This window comes from Macaca fascicularis, chromosome 1, assembly GCF_037993035.2.
Source record: "Macaca fascicularis isolate 582-1 chromosome 1, T2T-MFA8v1.1".
In the NCBI taxonomy this organism is placed as follows: Eukaryota; Metazoa; Chordata; class Mammalia; order Primates; family Cercopithecidae; genus Macaca; species Macaca fascicularis.
The window spans coordinates 51,328,518-51,336,547 of NC_088375.1; the positions used below are offsets into that span (position 1 = coordinate 51,328,518).

General features: G+C 34.2%; 1 long non-coding RNA gene across 5 annotated transcripts in view; it reads left to right on the forward strand.

Moving 5' to 3' along the window:
- The window catches only part of LOC101925508 (uncharacterized), a 373,900-nt gene extending 370,297 nt beyond the window's left edge, over positions 1-3,603 (forward strand). For 4 of the 5 annotated variants that reach the window (XR_010584620.2, XR_012430867.1, XR_010584615.2 and 1 more), the window contains one exon: positions 1,810-3,021. This is a non-coding gene — a long non-coding RNA (uncharacterized lncRNA). The other variant, XR_010584614.2, reaches the window with a different exon arrangement.
- The last annotated feature ends 4,427 nt before the right edge of the window (positions 3,604-8,030 follow it).

An 8,030-nucleotide genomic window follows, 5' to 3' on the forward strand; every position in this document is an offset into this window, starting at 1 on the left:
CCTATAGCGAAACAACCAGAAATAATGTTTTACCAACTGTCTTAACATCCCATAGCCCAGTGACACATAAAGCTAACCATCACACCAGGTAATTTGTTCTCTTTTCCCAAGTCTGGACTTATTGTCTAGAATACAATTTTCTAATATAAAAATTGTCATGTAGACCTATTTTGTTTTTTAAAAAAATTTGGATAAATGATACAGATACATTGAAAAATACTTTTATAATGTATGCATTTTAAATTTTGAAAAGTTGTGCACATCATATTTACTTTTTATTGGAAAAAAAATTAGAAAAACCTTCCAAAATAACATCTCAAGAAAGTTTTCCACAGGATTCGTTAAATGACCTTATTAAATTTCTAAAGTGTTTGTTTTTCTTCATTATCTTTGATACTTGGATTAAAACCAATTTTTAATTAATGCAGAAAAATACAAATCAGAGCTGTGACAGGAACTTTCATAATGCTTAAGTGTTTCTTTACTGATTAGAGCAAATCCAAAGCAGTTATATTAATTTTTATAATTGTTCAGTTTTTTAATTAAATATTTGGAATAAAAACCAAATGGATATTTTTTAAAAACCCAGACACATATGATCTTATATAATCAAACTCTAACTACTACTTGCTGGTGACATTTCTGGATTCAAAAGCATCATTATTTGACCTCTGTGATTTATATAACTAGTCTAACTTCAGATTTTATCTCTGTAGGCTTCTGGGAATACTTCTAGAGATTCACAGTGAAAAATCAGAGTCAATGCATGAATTTCTACTTTATTGCATAAAAACAAGGGGACTATAAAATGTGTTCAAAGAGTAGAGATGGAAAATACAGAAATATAGATCACACATAACTTGAATCAGTTGATTCATCTAAATTGAAGATTCCTTTATTTTTATTTTAATTTTTTGAGACAAGGTCTTGCTCTGATGCCAAGGCAGGAGTGCAGTAGCGCAATATTGGCTCACTGCAACCTCTACCTCCCGGGTGGGAGTAATTCTCCTGCCTCAGCCTCCGGAGTAGCTGCGATTACAGGCGCCTGCCATCAAGCCCGGCTAATTTTAGGGTTTTTTTTCTTTCTTTCTTTCTTTTTTTTTTAGTAGAGGGCGTTTTACTGTGTTGGCCAGGCTGGACTCCCTCTCCTGACCTCAAGTGATCTGCCTGCCTTAGCCTCCCAAAGTGCTGGGATTACAGGCATGAGCCACTGCGCCCAAACTCAAGATCCATTTAGAAAGTTATCTCCTTCATTAGAGATTTCCGTTCCCCTCTTGCTCTTTTTTTGACCTGAGTTTCCTCTGGGCACTTTAATTTCTGCAGTTGTGAAAACAGCTGCATCTTAGAGCCATCAGAGAACTACAGAGGAAGCTACATTTGATTACTTTTCATGAGACAGAGTTAAGAGGGAAAGCTGGGTGAAGAGTATATGAGGACTCTCTGAACTATATTTGCAAATTTTCCATAAATCTAAAACTATTCCAAAAGAAAATTAGGAAACTTGGGTTTTATTAATTACTTCTAAGTAGCCAAAGGCTCTAGATGGCCGATTTAAGCATTGAAGCTTTAAAAATTACTATAGCAATTTTGAATTTGTTATGTTCCTTTCTGAAATTATTACTTAATTCTTTTCTAGTGAGTCTGGATTCTTACTCTTACCCTGTCTACAGTCTTAAACACGGCAATTCCATTTTCCATAAGACATCCAGAGGCATCTTACTAAATAGCAACACTTTTTGGACTTCTGTTCAAATATAAAAGATACAACAGACAAACTTCTCTTCCTCTTTCTCTTCTCTCATCCTGCAGGCTCCCACAGAACATGGATGACCACCATCACACTGTTTATGATGCTGTATTGCACTTGACTGCTCATTTGTCATCCTTATAATGTGGTAAATATTATGGACATGGGGGCCATTTGTCACTGTTTTCCCAACATCTACTGTAGTATCCTACGTATAAGGAGAAAACAATGAATGATGATGGTTGTTGAATGAAAAACATATGACATCATAATTATTGGAATTTACTGAAGAATGTAGGATTATATCACACAAAATCCTATGCTTTTTAAACCAGTGGGTTTTCATGTTTTACTTCTGTACACTGTTCTGTCATTTGTCACTTCTTAATCTTCTGTACCTGCCTGTTTATATGCCTGTCGTAGCTATATCTTCTTCTGATTTGATGATTTTCATGTAATTTTTGCTTTCTTCTCAAAAGAATATGAGACTGTTCTATTTGTGGCTAGAATTGTTTGATTCTAACTACATTAACTAATTCTATTAAACAGCTGATTGATTAAATGCTGTTTAATTTTATAATACTATTGGTGTGATATATCTTCCTTGAATTCTTATTTTCAATCCAATCACCCATTGTTTTTACATTATTTAATAATAGCTTTATAATAAAGCAATAATTACTTTTCTAGAACAAACTGCTATCATGTACTTTAAGCATGAGCTTACTAAAATAAGCTTAACCGTGTCTGTTTTAATGTTAAAAGCAAAACAAAACCAACAAAAACTTTAAAAATTAACAAAGATAAGTAAAAAAATTTCACCAGAAACTTCTAGTCTTGTTTATGGAAAGATCAGTACATCAAATTATGTTCTATCAAATAATCAGAATATTTGTGTAATAAAAACCAGAATGATTTTTTTTCTAGAATTCATAATGGCCAATTTTTATAAAGGGAAACCATGTGAATGTTGAATGTTTTTTTCCTAACTCATAGATGAGGAAACTGGTACATGAGAAACTAAATATTTGTATTCAACTCCTAATTTTGACCATTTTTAGTTATAATACCACCCCTTTTGGTTAACTCTGTTTTTGAGGCAATGATTATTTAATTCTCCCCCGCCTCAACACTTTTTTTTTTTTTCAAATTGAAAACCCTCACACTGATGTGCTTTATCACACAATAGATTTAGCTGTGGTTTTCTTGTGAGGATCTCGTGTTCTTGATGGTACCATGAGACTGACATTTATCTTCTCATTTTCCTTGTTAAATGTTCTCAGCAGAGTGCCTTGGACTGACAAACTGAAATACATTTTGATTAGGCAACATGAGCAGAAGGAGTGTGGGGAGAGAACTGTATAAATCTGTTTTACTCAACCTTGAAGAAATGTTAAGTGTTAATTCCCTGCATCAAATAGAGTACACCAAGTATATATGCAGCGTTCCTGAGAGCTTCCTAATGAACTGAAAAAACAAACAATCTGAGGTGGGAAGAAATACATTTCATCAACCCCCTGAGCAGCGATGATTTGCCTCAGCTTGTCATACATACTTGATTCTGATTAAAATAAGACAAATGAACTAGTTGAATCTTTCTTGATAAAGAAATTGCATTTGTTGTTAGTAGAATTTCAAATTTCACGTAATATGGAATCTGTATGTTGATTGTTGTTATGGAGACTAGCAAGGTGCTGAAACTATTGAGCTGAGGAGCATATTTTAGTGACTATAACTGGTTTGAGAATTGGTTGCTTTTAAGTGACCCAAATGACCATGGTGATGAGATTGGATATGAGAAGCCTGGATAAAGAGGCATTCAAACTTGTAATTAAAATAAAAGCTTCCTCAAATTACTCCACTCTTTTTCAACATTTCTTGTGGTTAGATTAGGAAACACTATGATGGTGTCTGATGTTTCAAGTAAGAAGGTACTGCACTGTTGGGGAAAAACAAAGACAATGCCGTGATTTCTAGAGTAACAGCCTATGCTACAAAAAAGAGATGAAGGGCATTAAGATAAACAGGGACAGGGATGAATAAGTAGAGGACAAAGGATTTTTAGGGCAATGCAACTATTATTTGTCATACTTTAATGATGGCTACATGTCATTATACATTTCTCCAAACCTATGGAATGCACAGCACCAAAAGTGAACACTAAATTTAAACCATGGACTTTGAATGATGATGTTTCAATGTAGACTCATCAACTGTATAAAGAAAACAAAACAGAAAAACACAAAACCATGTACCACTCTGTGGGGGATGTCAATAATAGGAGAGACTGTGCGTGTGTGTGGACAGGTGCTACATGGAAACTCTGTACCTTCCTCTCAATTTTCTTCCTAAATTAAGCCTATTTAGAATGCACTTATTACTTTTCAGTAGAACTTCTACAAACAAAAAAGTTGGAGATAGTTCCCAGACCCCCTTGGTTTTGCTATTCATGCTGTGAGTCTGAGTAGAAGACCATTTGGAGGCTTGTTTACATACTCTAGGGTGGCATACTCTAGGGTGGCAATTAACAAAATAGCTTCCCAGGTTGTGAAGCTAGTTGGCATCTACTAGGTACAGAGTAACTTTTGAGAAATGATCTATACATGATTTTGACCAAAACTCTATTCTGCCCACATGATAAATTGAGATGATTTTGTATTTAGTAAAATGCTTTATGTTTCAGAAAGCAAGTTCAACATATAATCTCATATGATGTTCACAAGAACTATGTTTAGGTATGAGTATCCTCACTTTATTGATGAGGTTCACAAAATTTGTCACTTGCTAAATAACTAGAACATAAAACCTGACTTTCTGATTTTAAATCCAGAAGTATTCTACCATTTTGCTGCTTGAATTTTTACCTGATGTCATAATGGAAGTCACCCTGATGGAGAGCATCCTCTAGCAGACAAAATATCTACTCCTATATTCTGTTATTGACTCTTGCAACTTGCAAGCAAGTGGCTTTTCCTCTTTATGATCATAGATGGACACATATCATGCATTTCAAACCCCATGTCATACACTGTGATAAAAAAAAATATTGTAACCTGGTGCAATAGGTCATGCCTGTAATTCTAGCACTTTGGGAGGCTGAGGCAGGTGGATCGCTTGAGCCCAGGAATACAAGACCAGCCTGGGCAATTTAGCAAAATCCCATCTTTACTATATATATATATGTGTGTGTGTGTGTGTATGTGTATATATATATGTATAAATTTAAAAATTAGCTGAGTGTGGTAGCACATGCCTGTAGTCTCAGGTACTTGAGAGGCTGAGATAAGAGAATCACTTGAGTCTGGGATATTGAGACTGAAAAGAGCTGAGATTGTGCCACTGCACTCCAGTCTGGGCAACAGAGTGAGGCCCTTTCTCCAAAACAAAAAACCCAACTATATATTAATATATAGTGGGGCCTTCTATCATTCCATCCTCTAATGTCATGCTAGGATTGTTTTTTGTGTGAGATCAAGTAATTCCCTTCCCTTTGTGTAATTTGGTTATAAAATCATTGATTTCTGGTTATAGATTTTGGAATGTTGAGGATTGTGCTAAAGAAAAACATTTAACGGTTATATACTTTTTATTGGAAGAAACCAACATGTTTTGTCAGTGGAATAATATTATAATCAATGCTTACTTATTGAGCTATAAATAGCTCATCCTTTTCAAGAGAAATGTGAAATTTTTTTTTTTATGACATATAATATGTTATGGGCCATTTTAATTACCTGCCTATCCCACTCTGCACTACTCCCCAGGTTTAATTCAATTTAGTTAATGCCTCTATCTTTAGGGGAGATACATTATGAAGATACATATTCTCCCTAAGTTAATAAAATCTATAGTGTCAATGCAATATCAATAGCATTTCCAAATAGAATTGTTTTTTAAAAATATAAAAAGACTGAAATGTATATACAAAAGTGGCTGGGAAAGAGGAGTAATGCAGGCAGAGAATGGTCTTATCAAATGTTGAATTGTGTTTTAAAGCTATAGGATCTTTGGCACTGGTGCAGATAGTAACTCAGCAGAGCAGAGTAGTCCAGGAACCCACATGTGTATTTGTGTATGTGAGGTAACATTTCAATTCAGTTGCTGAAGTTGGGATAACAATGGCTCACGTGGACAAGTAAAGATGGATCTCAGTTCTTACAACAAGTGAGACTTTTGCTTTTCACTTATACTATCTTGTCCTACTTCACATTTTTACTGTGTTTGTGTTTTATTTTTATAGTAAAAATTGTTTATTTTTTAAAAAGCTAATGACCTCATAATTTGACTCCCTTCTGTTGTGTTAATATCCACTAACTGCTGTTACATGAAAATGAGTGATTTGCTGTTCTAATGTTTTGCCCTGTGTATTTTGCTCTATGTAAACCTTGACTATTTATTTTTAAACACGGACCTTTATGTTGATTACAACATATTTTGCTTAAAAAACGCAAGACTCTCAATCAGGTGCTTTTGACAGGTAGTTTTAATCCCCTAATTTCCTTATCTTGCTTCTTGTTGACTTCTTGTTCCACTTTAAATCTCTGATTTTATAAAACTCAGTTCTCTCTTGTGATGCAATATCTGTGACCTTCATTACTGGCAAAGAAGATTCTGCTTACCATTTGATCTGCAGATTTGTGGGTTCCTTAGCTGAGCTTCTTACAGCTATGACTCAGTTGTCAATGTGGTACAACTTCCACTTCATTAAAATCTGGATGCCACTGGCAGCACTTCAGAACCACTATGTCTTCATCAAATAATGATTTGAAATGAACTTGCATAACTGAGATTGTTCTAGGATATCAAGATACCTGAATCCTTATGGAGAAAAAGTTTCCTAGAAATAAAATATTACCTGCCTGTCTCTTGGTGATATAAAGAGGTGCTTTACATACCTTACATACCTCTAATTTATCCTATAATGGATTTTATATAAAATAGGATAATTTCTTTAGGGAGGGATGTATGCACATATGTATATGTGAATTTATGTATATTTGTATACACATATGTATATTTACACACAAAATATACACACATCACCTAAAAAACTATTTTAGGTTATGTAAGATGCTTAATAATTTTTTTTTTCTTTTTCTTTCTTTTTTTTTTTTTTTGAAGCAGAGTCTCGCTCTGTCCCCAGGCTGGGTTGCTGTGGCATGATCTTGACTCACTGCAACCTCCGACTCCCTGGCTCAAGTGATTCTCCTGCCTCAGGCTCCTGAGTAGCTGGGACTACAGGCACATGCCACCATGCCCAGCTAATTTTTGTATTTTTAGTAGAGATGGAGTTTTACCATGTTGGCCAGGAGGGTCTCGATCTCCTGACCTCACGATCTGCTCGCCTCAGCCTCCCAAAGTGCTGGGATTATGGGTGTGAGCCACCATGCCCAACCAATAAATATTTATTATAAAAATGGAATACAAAATAGACTAGTAGCTTATAGTAGGATTCTCACCACAACTCAGAATTGTTATGCTGGGAATTTACATGGTTGTATTTAACTACTTAACTGTCACATTTACTATTTCCTCATCATTCTTTCTTGTTTCCTTCATCTAAGCTACCACCTCAGTGGGCTTTTTCAGTTGTAGGAAAGGAAATGGAATAAAAATGCCGCTGGGAAATTTTAACCTTTCTGTAAGACCTCTAGATGACATGAACCTCTAATGGATAAAGGCTGACAAAAGACAAATAAATGTTTCAGACTGAAATGAGGATAAAGTGTAAGGTCTACTGCTACTAGTAGATGTAAGCTTCATATGGATTTATCTACCACAGAAAAGCAAATCTACCTTCAAAATCCTTAATAAATATAGATGTATTTTTTAAACTAAAAGTTATGTGTTCATTGCTGAATAGCAAAACAAAAACTCACATCTAAAACTGAACGTCTAGTAAAACAATCTATTCCAAAATATTTAGGAATTATGAAGTTACATGTAGTAATGGATATTCTGTACCTTATGTAATAACAAACAGCACCTATGAAGTGAAATGTAAGATTGGACTTTCTAGCTTATTAGTTCTAAATATCAAGGTGGCTTGCATTTCTACCAATAATTTTAACTGTATAAATGTTATTTTTGTAAGAATATACTAAAGTTTATACTTGATATTTCTTTACAATATCCTAGTTGAAAAGATTATCTTCACAAGATTCAAGATTCTTTAAGAGGATAGTATTACAAAAAAGTGCAAATTGTGTAAGTGTAATTTGTAACTCTGTGACCAGAACACTGTCTAACACAGATATGTACTTATTAATTTTGTTTTAACAAA